General features: G+C 27.9%; 1 pseudogene; it reads left to right on the top strand.

The window, feature by feature from the left end:
• The first annotated feature begins 2098 nt into the window (after positions 1-2098).
• Positions 2099-2466, top strand: LOC114180719 (annotated as a pseudogene).
• The last annotated feature ends 11882 nt before the right edge of the window (positions 2467-14348 follow it).

The following is a 14348-nucleotide window of genomic DNA, read 5'->3' as shown; positions in this document are numbered from 1 at the left end:
GTCCCTGTAGTTTTGGTTGTTGATAACATTGACCTTTGTTGCTTGTTTGGTGCATAAATTTCTCTATAGTTATTCAATTAAGTTGGTTCTTTTTGCATTTGGTTCTTGATTCAATCATCTTTAATTTGAATATAAATACAAAATTTTTGGAACTTTACACAAGCTGCAATTTTATTTCTAAAATCCCAAATTGTTTGCATAATGTGTTGTTAAGTTGATTTGAATAAAAATTATAAGAATTAGTTATTTTCCAAGAGAGACATATGTTGTATGGTTTTTAATATGTGTTTTCAAAAGCTTGTGTGAGAATATAGGAGATTTCATAGGGGAAATCCTATTTCATTCAATTAGTAGTGTGTTCATTGATGTAAGGAGTCAGTATTGGAGGTTTATCTTGATACTCTAATGTTCATTCAAGAAGACTCATGTAGAGTCGAATGAGTCATGTGGTGAGAGGGGCAGGAGGTCCTGTCTTTAAGAACAACCCCAAGGTTCTTATGACGGTTAAAAGGACTAACCTTGTGTGGTAGGGTGAAACTCATTGACAATGACTCTACAGGTATTAGAGGTCACCACAAGTGCAAAAACAACCAATCATACATCAATGTCTAGATCCAGATAATTAAGTCTAGAGTGTCATCTTGTGTGATGGATTAGTTGATTTTGTTTAGCTTGGTGTAATTGGTGCGTTGTTCTGAAATTCTTTTGAGTGTTATATATATATATATATATATATATATATATATATATTTGCATATATGTGTATTTCTTTTTCTTTTTGCAATTAGCTTACCCTTTCTTTGCTTGTGTTATGTTTCCTTGCGGTGTTTTCCTTTTTGCAATGATTACCAAATATTTGGTGTGAGCAGATGTGGGAGCTCACGGTGATCGTAGTGATGATGGAGATGCTACTATTTAGTTAGGCTCGTTGAATTTTGCTCTATGATGGAGTCCATTTTTAAGTATTGCTATCTTGTATTAGCAAATTTCTAGTTTAAACTAATCTGTGTTTAAATTCTATTTATGGCATGTGTTTTGTGCCTTAGTTTTCCACTACAAGAAAATTGGTTATTATCTAGGAAAATTTATCTACGAAATATTTTCCGTAGATAATTTTATTTTATCTACGAAGAGTAGTCGTAGATAATGTAATAATTCGTAAGTAAAAGAAAAGTAAATTACGTACGAAAATTTCGTAGATAACCATGACTCACTTTGGTGGAAAAATTTTCTACGAAGTGTTACCTATGAAATTCGACGTAGATAAAAAATATCATGAAAAATATATATAAAAATTATTTTAAAAGACTTTATTTACGAAAATATTTCATATGTAAAAATTATTTTATTTTTTAATAAAAATATAATATTTTTATTACCCAAACGATTTTTTTTCCAAGTTATAGAGAAAAACCTCACTATCGAAACCTCACCTCTGCTCGAAACCTCACATCCGCTCAAAACCTCACCTCCGCTCAAAATTCTGTCACCGAAAACCTCCACTCTCTATCGCAGACACAAGAGCTTGGTAGCAACCTCCATGCCACGCAGCAACGTCGACCTTCATCGTCGACCCAGGCAATGTGACTTCGTGGCAGCAACGCCTCCCAACGAGGTTGAGGTTCATGCTCCAACCCGACGTTCATGTTCACAAAGCAAAACCCCATTCACAAACCATAACTTTGCGCACAATAAGGAATCAGAAACTCTCCATGAATTGGGAAAAAAAATGTAAGTGATAGGTTTAGGGTTTTACGTTTTGGGGAAGTATGTTGGTGGCTAACCGTTTTCTTTATTATTTTGGTTGTTTGAGTTAATTTTGAGGCTTTCAAGCTGATGTGGTTTTGTTGTGATACAACTTGTTGCCTCTGTAGATTGTGTTGGGGCGTTGGATGTGACTGATGATTTGCAACATTTATTGGTATCCCTTTAATCATTGTGCAATATGGTGTAGATGTGTTTGCTTGTAAATGATGGTCTTGGGATGGATACTATTTTTAACTTAGCTTGATCAGACTAGAGATTAATGCTTATCTGATATCAATCACTGTGTTGAACTTGGGTAGTTTTTTTGGTAGACTGTTTATGACATAGCATGATGGGATTCTTGACAGTTGAAGAGTTGGAGTATGGATCAGTAACATCCATAGATGAGGATCTGGTCGAAAGTGATGGAGATGAAGTGAAAAATGTTGGAAAAGCAGAAGGAGTTTATGTTGTTAGTTTTGAGGATGGAAGTAGCCACATGGTGGCTATCACTGCAAGTTTCTTGAAGGGTGATGCACTGAGACTTTTTGGAGTGCTCAAGAGTGATGTGTTTGATTCGCATGTTGCTGTTATTGGAGGCACTGGAAGTACTATGATGCTAATGGCTATGTTGCAGTTAAGGTTGTCCACAAAGTAGGTTCAAAAGATGGAAAAGTGACAAGTTCAAAGTTCCTCTTGTTTGATGTGTACCTTAGTTAATTATATGCATCTATAATGTGAAAATCAATGAAGGATATATATGTTTTCTCTTTAGTATTGAAATATAATATGACAATCTACAAATAGAACATAATTGAATCTCAATCAAAATGATTTTTTCAAACACTGAGTTCATCAATGCTGAAGTCCTAAATCATATTATTTTATGTCAAATTCAACCATTTTATGTTCTTAGTCTTTAAAAGTTTATTCTTTTTCTCATTTTTTCCTAAGTTGTAGAAGTAGTGGTGCTGGTTACTGTTGTTATACTAGTTGGGTTATTCAGCATGCAACATTACGGTACAAATAGAGTTGGTTGTCTCTTTGCTCCAATTGTCCTTCTTTGGTTTCTCTTAATTGGAGGCATAGGCATCTTCAACATCTGTAAATATGGTAGCAGTGTTCTAAAAGATTTTTCACCACTATATATACCGCTATCTAAAACGAGGAGGTAGAGATGGTTGAACTTCCCTTGGTGGAATTTTGCTCAGCATAACTGGTATCTTCACCTTTTATATATAACTGTTGATTTCTTCCTTGCATTTTAGAATTGTTAATAAAGTGAATACATGACTTGAGCTTGGTTATTTGTGATGATTTATTTTAGGGACAGAGGCTCTTTTTGCAGACCTAGCCCACTTTCCAGTCTCTTTTGTACAAATTGCATTTACTCTCCTAGTGTTTCCTTGCCTTCTTTTAGCCTACTCTGGACAAGCTGCATACCTTATGCATAACTTGAATCATTCAAATGATGTGTTTTATCGTTCTATTCCAGGTTTGTTACATTTCTCACTTTTTTTTTATTTTGATATTTCCGCTTGTGATGTTCAGAATATGATCAATAGCCATGTTGTTACGTTCTTAAGACAAACTTGTTGGTGGAAGTTCTTTCTTTAATTAAGGAGTCTTTAATGAATTTTAGATATCGATTATCCTTAATTTTGCAGACAAAATATATTGGCCAGTATTTGTTATAACATATATATATATATATATATATATATATATATATATATATATATATATATATAACACGTTAGTACTGTCATTTTGCAAAAAGGTAATGAGCTGTGTATATACAAAAATATTAAATAAAAAAGTGAAAAGCATGTTCAATACAAGGATTATAAAATTAAAGAAATTAAAATTGAAAATTGATATATTTTAATTCAATTTATATTATTATTATTCTGAATATTCCTATAAATTCAACCCAAACCTTCCTTGAAACCACAATGCCTTGACTAAAAAATTCAAGGATCTCATGACAGTAGAAGCTGTTTTTCGATATTCTTGTATGTCTTCTCTTCAATGTGTTGTGTTTTAGACTATTAGACAAAGAATACAAGATAAATAGTGAGGTTGTGGGGGAGAAGAGTTATAACAGGTTTGAACACTCCATCCCTGTGATACATTATGGCAGTACCCTTTTTTTTATTATTATTTTAAAACTTATATATTATATAGTGTTTAATCATGTTCACTTTGTGACACTTTGTGATTACTTGACTTGATTTACAGTTACCGGGACTAGACCAGATGATGAAGTGAGCTTAATTCATGTGTTTGTAATAGACAATTGATCGCCTGATATAAAATGATGTATATGTGACCTTTATTTTTATTGAAGTGTTGAAAGTAAATAGACCAATTTATTTTGTTGATATATTTATAAAATTATTCTCTTTATATATATATATATATATATATATATATATATATATATATATATATATTTGAAAGGATATTAGAATGTTTTATTTTATTTTTTTATTTTTTTATATTTGAGTTATCTACGAAATTCTTCGTAGGTAATTTACCTGCATTACCTATGAAACTTTTCGTAGAGAATTACCTACGAAATGTTTCGTAGATAATTTACTTACGAAATATTTCGTAGGTAACTCAAATTCATGACAAATTTTTCGATGAATGTTTTCGTAGATAATTATGGACGTTCCAATTTCGTAGATAAATATTGTAGGTAAGTTACCTACGAAGCACATTTTTGTAGATAAAGTTATCTACCAGTTAAATACATACGAAATTTACTTCATAGGTAATTCGTAGATAAATTCAAATTACCTACAAAAAATGCACATTACCTACGAAATATTGGCGTAGATAATAACCATATTTCTTGTAGTGTTCTTGTTCAGTATATTTTGGATGACTGTAAAAAGTTAATTCAGATATACTTCTGCCTTGGCTCTATTTTAGTTTGATTATGTGACTTTTTATTTATTAGATTTATCTATTAAATGGGATGTCACAGTAACAACTTTAATTAAGCAGTATATTTCTTATTTATATAAATAAAATAATTATATTTATTAATTTTGTCTTTTTTTCATCTAAATTTATTTTCAATATTATATATATTCTTATTTTTTATTTTTTTAAAGAAATTTGATTTAAGATCAATAAAAAATATATAATTAATTTTTAAAATAGTTAGTAAATATAAAATTAGTAAAATATGTATACAAAATAAGTTTTTAAAATAACGGTTAAAGATAGTAATAATTAAGGATAAAAATTGGAAAAATGAGATGTAGACACAAAAGAATATATCTATGTAATAAATTAATTTTGAATGATTGTAATATGTTTCTAATATATTATAAACACATTTTATTCGGAGAGTAAAATAATAAAATGGGATTTATATTTTTAATAGTTAAAATCCTTTGAAATTATTGTGACTGGTTTAAATGTGATGGTTAAAACTTTCTAAATTTAAGAATAAAGTAATTATAATTAATAATAAAAACTGAAGAAGGATGGTTAAAAAATGTCAAGAAATTTGAAACTAACAAATATTTTCATATAGAGTAAATATTGACTAGGCCTAATTTATTGCAGGAATTAGAAGCAAATTGAAATCTTATAAATATTGCAATCATTGTTACACTTAAGATTTATTATTATACTTTAATGCCTTATAAAAAGAATTGATACTTTGAGAACCTCTTTCACTAAAGGATATATAACTAATACCGGGTAAACTTGGATTGTTTAGAGAGATTTTGAATCTCCATCAACTGAAAATAAGGAGATGAAAATACAATTTTAGCACAGGTTTTTTAATAGAGAACATTTATGAAAAAATGTAAAATTGCGAGATTAGATTGTGGAATAAAATTTTGTATGATTTGTTAATTTAATAAATATAAAAAAATAATAAAAAATGTGAATTTTATAATATTTTTTATTTGAATAGAAGGTTGTAAAAAAATATGGTAAAATACATACAAAAACAAATTAAAATTTAATATAATAACTTTTGCAATAAGATTACATATAGGGATGGCAACGGGTCGGGTCGGGCACGGATAGTGTCTACCCGCAACCCGATTCGCCAAAAAAATATCCGTCCGTTATCCGCCCGTTTACTCGCTGGGTATCCGCTTAAAAAATACCCGCAGATATTTTTAAAACCCGCGTGTATCCGTGGATACCCGATACCCGCAAATATTAAAAAAAAATATATTTTATAAAATTTTTAATATAAAATTATAAAAACAAAATATAAATTAAATTAAATTTTAATTATAATTATATTTGACATAATAAAATATACTATTAATTTTAATTTTAATTAAATTTAACTTAAAAAAATATAAATTAAATTTTAATTTTAATATTTTCCAAGTAACGGATACCCGTGGGTACGGATAGTATGATACCCATACCCGACCCGTTTATAAGCGGGTATTAAAATACCTGCTACCCGCTACCCACGGGTAATAATTACCCACGGGTAGTAACTATCCGCCGCGAATTTTATCCGCAGATATCCGCGGGCGCGGGTATTTTTGCCATCCCTAACTACATAATGTATTATTGAGATCTTTTGTATTAATTATATTTATAAATCTCTACTTTTTTTTAGTGTTTATTTATGTTTTTCCTTGTTAATTAATTTTAATTTTGTTTGTAGATCTCTTTATTGGTTTTTTGTTATGTCAATCACTACTAGAAATTCTTATATTACATGGGATCTTTCTTACAAATTTGTTAAGAAAATTTGCATAAAAAGACTTTTTTCTGTCGTTTTTTCTAAGAATATCAATTGGCAGGTAATTCCTTCGTGGGTAATCATTTCCAACAAAATTATAAAATTTACAAGTATTTCCTACAAAATTTGTTGCGAAAAGTGTTTTATACAAAATATTTTGCAAGAAAATTGGTAGCAATTTGTTGCAAAAATTTTTTCACAACAAAATTTGTAAGTATTTCCTACAAAAAAATTTTCAAAACAAAATTTTTGCATGAAATATGAGTTTTTTTAGTAGTGAATCCAGGTTCTTCTATTTTCTTCTCTTAGGGATGATTGAATCTATGTTAAGCTTTTTTGTTTCGCTTAACCATTCCTAATTGTTTGTTTGTTTTTTTCGTCTCTAAGAAATTCTTCCTAACGAGTTATTATGAGATTTCATACTACTTGGAAGTATTTCAATGACTGTTTTTGTACAAAGGGAAACCTTTGCACATATTCTAAAAAATTCTTATGATATTCCCTTATCAATTGTCTCCACAATGTAATAAAGGATGGTTTTGGTACAAATTGAACTTTAAGTTTAACTCCAACCCCACAAAATCTACTTATAAGGTGAGATTTGCACATACTTATATACTATGAAATTGTCTTATCTCTAGTTGATGCGGGACATCCAACAAAGTGTTTAGGACCTTGGAAAGTTATTCCCTCAAGCAATGGTTTTTGTGAGTTTGAGTTTGCCTCTCTTGAGGACATGCATAGAGTATTAGAGGTTAATTGGTTATTGGAATTTGAATCTTGTGGTTTTAAGAGTTTTTGCTTGGACATAAAGATTTTGTTGAAACTAACGAAAGCTCAATGTGAGGATATATGGTTTACCTTTTTCCTATTGTTAGGGAAGTTGGTATTCTCTCAACTTTAGATGATAATACTATGAATAAATCAATAGTTTTTTTTTGTTAAGATTTTGGTTGATATTGATATACTGATTGAATTAACTAATGAAATTTTAATGGAAAGACCTAGTTATACCTTTATAGCAGATTTGGAATATGAAAATGTTGGGTTGATGAAAATAACACGTATTGAAAAGTCCCACATCGCCTAGAATAACCTAAGGGGTGGGTGTTAGTGACTATATAATGGGCTTTAAGTCCATAATATTCCTTGCCCCAAGTCAAAGACACTTTGAGTTAGTGTTTGACTTTTCCTATTTTCTTGCAGTAGAGTGGGCAGAGAGTGTTTCTTGTGTGTTGTCAAATTTGACACAATGATTATTCTCTATGTCTTGTTGTGTTAATCTTATTTATTTGTTAATAGATGACTCTTGTGAGTAAAGATGATAATGTTTTGTTAATAGGGTGATTCTTGTGGATAAAGATGATAATGTTCTTAATTGATGATGCATTTTTTCCCAACAAAAAACTTCCAGTTATTATTCTTCTTGTAGATTGTTGGGCATGTTCTTAGAAATTATAGAAGGGAAAGGACTTATAAATTTGATTGTGTTAAAGCTAAGGAGGGAAACAATGTTAAATAAGTTTATGTTCCTAGACGTTCTAATTAGTAGGTTAATATTGTAGTACAAAGTTTATCTGGTGAAAATGTCGATGTAGATAAGAACTATGCTATGATGAAACTAAAGAAAATTCCTCCCAATTTAATGAACCTTTGGTTCACGATTCTAATTTGCAAAATGCTGGAGCAGATCAATTTGCACACATTCGGTGAGGCAACACGATGATATGAATATGGTGACAAATTCCATAAATGAACTGATTGGTTCAAAATCAAATACAAATAAGAAACTAATAATTTGTAAGGTATTGTCATCAATGGTAGATCTTGACCAATAATTTTGGGAGTCAAAATAATACATTCAAAATTTATATATTTAGTTATTGTCACTAATATAATAAAAATTAAGACATAATTTAATATAATTGTAAATATAAAAGAAATATTTGTAACTACAAAAGAAATCACACATTTGATATTCCTATATTTTAAGACATTTTTCCCGATCACGTTCCAAAGAATAAATATGAAACTCAACTCGTCACCTGTAATTATTCTTTGAACCTTAAGAAATGACTTCTATGGTTGAACAATTAAATTATTATTAGGTTAAATTATACCTTTGGTCCCTATTTTCGAAGCAAAATTTGAATTTGGTCCCTCAATTTTTTTATCTCAATCTGGTCCCTATTTTGGAAGATTTGATGCAAGCAAGTCCTTTCCATTAGTGGTGTAGTAACAGTGTTAAATGGGGTGCCACGTGTCAGCTTCTAGATTTTTAATTTTTTTAAAATTTAAAAAAAAATAAAAATTTGCCACGTGTCAAGTTGACATCGTGCCACGTGCCAATGACAATGCCACATGTCACTATTATGGCATGTGTCATTTTATCATTCTCAACTTGGTCCCTGTATTTTAATTTTTGTCTCAATTTAGTCTTAATTTTTGTAAAAATTATACAATTTCGTCCCCCTCCAAATTGAAACAAAAATTATAAAATGTTATACAAATATTTTTATTAAATTTGCTTTTTAAATTCAAATGGATATTTTTATTATATATTTTCAATAACTAAGTTTATTTAAATTTGTTTCACATTCAATTTTACTTAAAATTGTTTTCAAATTTCAAATTTATTTGTTTTTTATTGTTACATAAACTAGTTAATTTTTCTTAAATTATATAATTGTTATTTTTATACCAACTAAAATATTTGTATAGAAATTATTGAATTTTACACATTTTAAAAATGTGCAATTATTTAAAATATAAATTCAAATAAAAAATAATATTAAAGTATGATGTAATAAAATATCAATATAATTTATGAAATTTTTTGTTATTAGCATTATTTTCTATTAACAACTTTAAAACAATTTTAAAATAAAGTTTAATGTAAAATATAAATTAAAATAAACTTAATCTTGTTAAAAATAATTACTTGAAATATCAATTTTGATAGAAATATTTGTGCACATTTATATAAAAATTAAATTTGATTTCAATTTGGAGAGAGACAAAATTGCACATTGTTTACAAAAATTGGGACTAAATTGAGACAAAAATTAAAATACTAGGACCAAATTGAGAATAGGAAAATGACACATGGTATAATAGTGACACGTGGCACTATCACTGCCACATGGAACGATGTCAACACGTGACAAATTTTTAATTTTATTAAAAATTTAAAAAAAAAATTAAAAAAATAAAAAAATTCAAAAAAATTCAAAATAAAAATTCAAAAAATCCAGGAACTGACACGTGGCACCCCATTTAACACCGTTACTACACCACTAACGGAAAGAACTTGATTGCATCAAATTTCCCAAAATAGGGACTAGATTGAGATAAAAAAGAATTGAAGGACCAAATTCAAATTTTGCAATGAATTTAGTTTAAGATTGAAAAATAATTTAGCATAATCAAATAAAGAAATTTAATGACATAATTACTAAAAGATAAATTTATGATAATTAAGTCAGAATTAAAATCTGATTATGAAAAAACACAGTACATTATTTTTTCTTTTATATTCATAAAAAAATGAATATACAAATGCTCATGAGATTAAATAGATAATGCTAACTATTAAACTAATATTTCACTATCAATTGAAATAGAATAAATTTACTTTTTTTCTTCAAGAAGGGAAGAACACTTAGGAAAAATGAGAGTAAAAATAATAAGTTTGTATCTAACTTACTTTTTTCTACATAAACAAAAATATATATATGTGAGAGTGTAAGATGAGTACAATATGTGATAAACTAAAAAACAATAAGAAATAAAATAAAAAATATCTTAATAAATATTTTTATTCTTTATAATACTTTATTTTATATTATTTTATTTATTAACATTAGATGTTGTGTTATAAAATAATTAAAAAGATATCTAATTTAATTTCCATCAATTCTTAATATATACACTACATATAATTTAAAATTTTTTAAAAAAATTAAAAATTTCAAATATATAAATATATTAATTTAAAATATTTCTAAAAATTTTGGGGGTCGTGGTCCCTCTAGTCCCTAAGAAGATTAGTCATTGATTGGTATGACTTTGCAGAATAGTTTTTATGCTCTGTTTGAAAGGGAATCTATAGTGCCTGAATATGAGAGGATAATGGAAATAATGCAAATTCATGTTTTGAATGATTGTAATAAGAATAATGATACTGCTAATTCTCAAGTCTTCAAGGAGGCAAATGTTACAATTAGACTATACATCACTCTGATGAACAAAAGATTTTTTAGTTTTGATTACAACAAAACATTGTTATGTTGTGATTACGTACATAATTATATGCTTTACATTACAAAAATGTGCTTCCCAAGAAAAAGTATTGCAAGAAAATAAATAAGTAGAAGATATAATCTAAATAGATAAGATCATATGATACAAAATAAATGCATTAGATTATAAAAGTTTACATTGATCAAATAGTACAAGTTGTACTAATTAAATGATATATGTCTAGACGATTAAATGATATAAGTATAGACGAGACAAACTATAGATGATACAAATTATATTGATTAAACGATATGATTTATGTCAAATGATATAAAGTTTGAACTCATCATATGACATATGACATGAGCTTCAACTCATCAGATTGACCATGTGACATCTAAAATACTTCATCTAACACATTTCTTTTATTTATTTCAATTATTAATTGATTTTCTATTTTCATAACTCATCATCCTTGTAAATTAAAAGAAGTTGAAGAGAGTTAGTGATCAAAGTGGTTTTAAAGAAAGAATAATGCGATTAGCACATATTTTGTAATGAGGTAATACAACTATAAATGTCAAGGTCATTTTATCTCTATGTATGGAAATCATTTATGTATTTTGATTCACAACTTATATTAATGATCATAAACTAATTTAATTCTAACTCAATAGATTTTGCAAAGTTTCCTTTTGTAATGAAAAACTTGAGCGTTGGAAGAACTTATCGAATAAATGTTTTGTACCAAACATTCATCAATCTCAAAGAAAGAAAGTATTGAAACAAAACTTAAATGAAAACACGACATTATAGAAATCAATTATCAATTATCACTAAAATGCTTCAACTAAGCAAAGAGAGAAGACAATATCATAGACTCTATAAAGATGTTTTGAGTAATCAATTATCAACAATCATGATGCATTTAATTGTCACATTTCTTAACATATATAAATTGAGGAAATTTGTAAAGGAAAAAAGAAGCACAACAAAATAACCAGAAAAAGAAAGAAACAATAAATAGAAATACAGAAAAAAGTGATTCAAGAAAGTGATTAGAAATATTGAGCATAGAAAGTAAAATCAAGATATAGTCTTATCTAAGAAAATTGGTGAGTTTGTGATTAGCCACAGTAATATCGTTCACATTACATTGTTAAGTATACCTAATGAGCCTAAATTGTACTTGGTTTTAGTGTATTCTCATTATTCTATTAAGAGTTATTGATCTCATAAGGAGATTTAAAATTGATATTTAGAAAAAGGTTAAATTTATGTTACATAGAGAGAGGCTGATACATGTCACAATTTAAATCAAGATAGAACGATGAAAAATATAAATAAAAGAAATAGATGGAGTCACCACCATAGTCTACTATGAAAAATTACAAAATAAAAATTGTAAAGAACGTGGTTAGTGAGACCATATTGGGTCTCAGAGTCAGTTACGTGTAAGGAATGTATTAACACCTACAACGCTCGTCTGAAGACGATGTATTTAATTAAGTATGCAAAATGAATGTGATTTTTCTAAATGTTTATTTTTCCCAAAATTAATAAGAAAAGACTATACAAAAGAATAAAAAAAGATTAACCTCACTCATACGTATTTTCATTCATAATATAAAATTAAGATTTACGTAGTTGTAGAACACTATTCGGACTTTTTCTAATTTTTTTGAAAAACCGAAAAGGACTAACATCACTTCTACTTCTATGTATTTCTTTTCACATTGAAAAATCAAGGATGACATAATTCTAGGGTTGGGCAGAATTAATTGAACTGCTCTAAATTATCAATTAATTGTACTATATTAAACTAAATTTACTGAACTATTTGAAATAAAAATTGAATTGAACTATTGAATAGTTTAGTTTTAAGAACCTAAACGACTGAAAGTGTAGTTTAGGGAACTGCTGAGAAATTGCTTTGAGTGTGGATTGTTTTGAGTGCTCCAAAACCCTTGAGGAATGGCTAGCCATCAAGGACTGGTCCCTCTACACGTTGCTTGCCTCTCACCAAGTAATTGGTCAAGAACTCTCTTTTTCTCATGTTCTCTAGCAGGTGCTTCGTTTCCTATATATTATATATCTTTTGCATCACAAAATAACTATATATAATCAAAATCAACATAAATTTATATTCAATTTCAATTTTCATTTAATCTTTCCAGTTATACAATTTTTTCTTTCATGCACTTAAACTTCATTCATTTTAAATATATAAACTATTCCTCCGTACTGGGATCCGAAGTTCAATGAAAATTTATTGTATACTCTTTTTTAAATTCAGGTTGATGAATTAAGAAAAAGGCAGGGACAATTTAATAGTAAAAATCAATTTTATGCATAATCAGGATATGATTCCTCTACGTAAATCCATAATGCATAGCAATAGATTCAGTAACTGAAATTTAATGTGAATTTTCACCAAAAAGTGACAAACCCAGTCAACATATGTTTGATATTTCAACTTCACCAACGCAACCGAAGACCATTAATGATAAAGGAAAAACAAAACACAATTTTTTTTTCTTTTTCTTTAACAAAAATATTAAAGGAAAAATAGTTTTTACCATTATGAATTCTTTCACACAAAAAGAGGTTCTAAACTCAAAACAATACAGAATGTCATTTAAGATTGTCAATATCTCAAAATCCAACTTCTCATCCTCCTCTTCTATCCTGTCAACACCTCCACAATCTTTAAAAGCACTTTCAAATATTATTTCCTAAAAACTTTTAAATTATAAAAATTAGATTATTATTCATAGTACAACCATATACAATAAAATTAGTGTAGTAGTACAATTTAGTTCAAAAATAATATAATTCGGTTCAAAATTAGAGTATTTCGGTTCACAAATAGTATAGTTTGGTTAAAAAATAATGTCGTTAGATTAAAAAATAATGTAGTTCAAAAAATATTTCAGTTTATAACATTTCAGTTCATATTACAGTATAGACAGTTCAATATAGTGTAGTTCAGTTTAGTTTATTAGAACAAAAAATAGCTCAATTTAATTCGTTTGAAATATTTTTTAGTTCAATTCAATTTAGATGAACTATTTATTAGTTTAGTACAATTTTTAATGGTGTAATCCAATTCAATTCATTTTGGCTAGTCCTACATAGTTCCTAAAAAATGGTTTGTGTTTTTGATATTTTTAATTTTAAAAATTATATATATATATATATATATATATATATATATATATATATATTTACTATTTTTAAATTGTTTGAAAAGGATATTAGACGATGCCCATAGGAATAAAAAAAAAGTAAAAGAACAAATTTACATTTTTTATAATTTTTTTTTTAATTTCTAAAAAACGATGCGTATATGAAAAAGTGGGATTCCAAATAGTAAAATGGGTGGAGATATTGAAAGAAAAGGGTTATAAAAAGTAAAATAGAAGCCCAAACAAAAGAAATGCATTGTGGTGCAAGTCGTGAAAACGTGGGTGCAAACAGTTGTAAAGTGCTAGCGTCGTGCAGTGTAGCTGTTAAACATGGTGCTCTGAGAAGCGAAACTGGGGTGTGCATAGAGTTGCTCGGCCCAGACCAATACACCATCTTCCTCTTCTTCATCATAGGCGCGACTTTCCTCATC

This window comes from Vigna unguiculata, chromosome 4 (assembly GCF_004118075.2).
Source record: "Vigna unguiculata cultivar IT97K-499-35 chromosome 4, ASM411807v1, whole genome shotgun sequence".
Lineage (NCBI taxonomy): Eukaryota > Viridiplantae > Streptophyta > Magnoliopsida > Fabales > Fabaceae > Vigna > Vigna unguiculata.
This window is presented reverse-complemented; position numbering and strand designations above follow the sequence as displayed.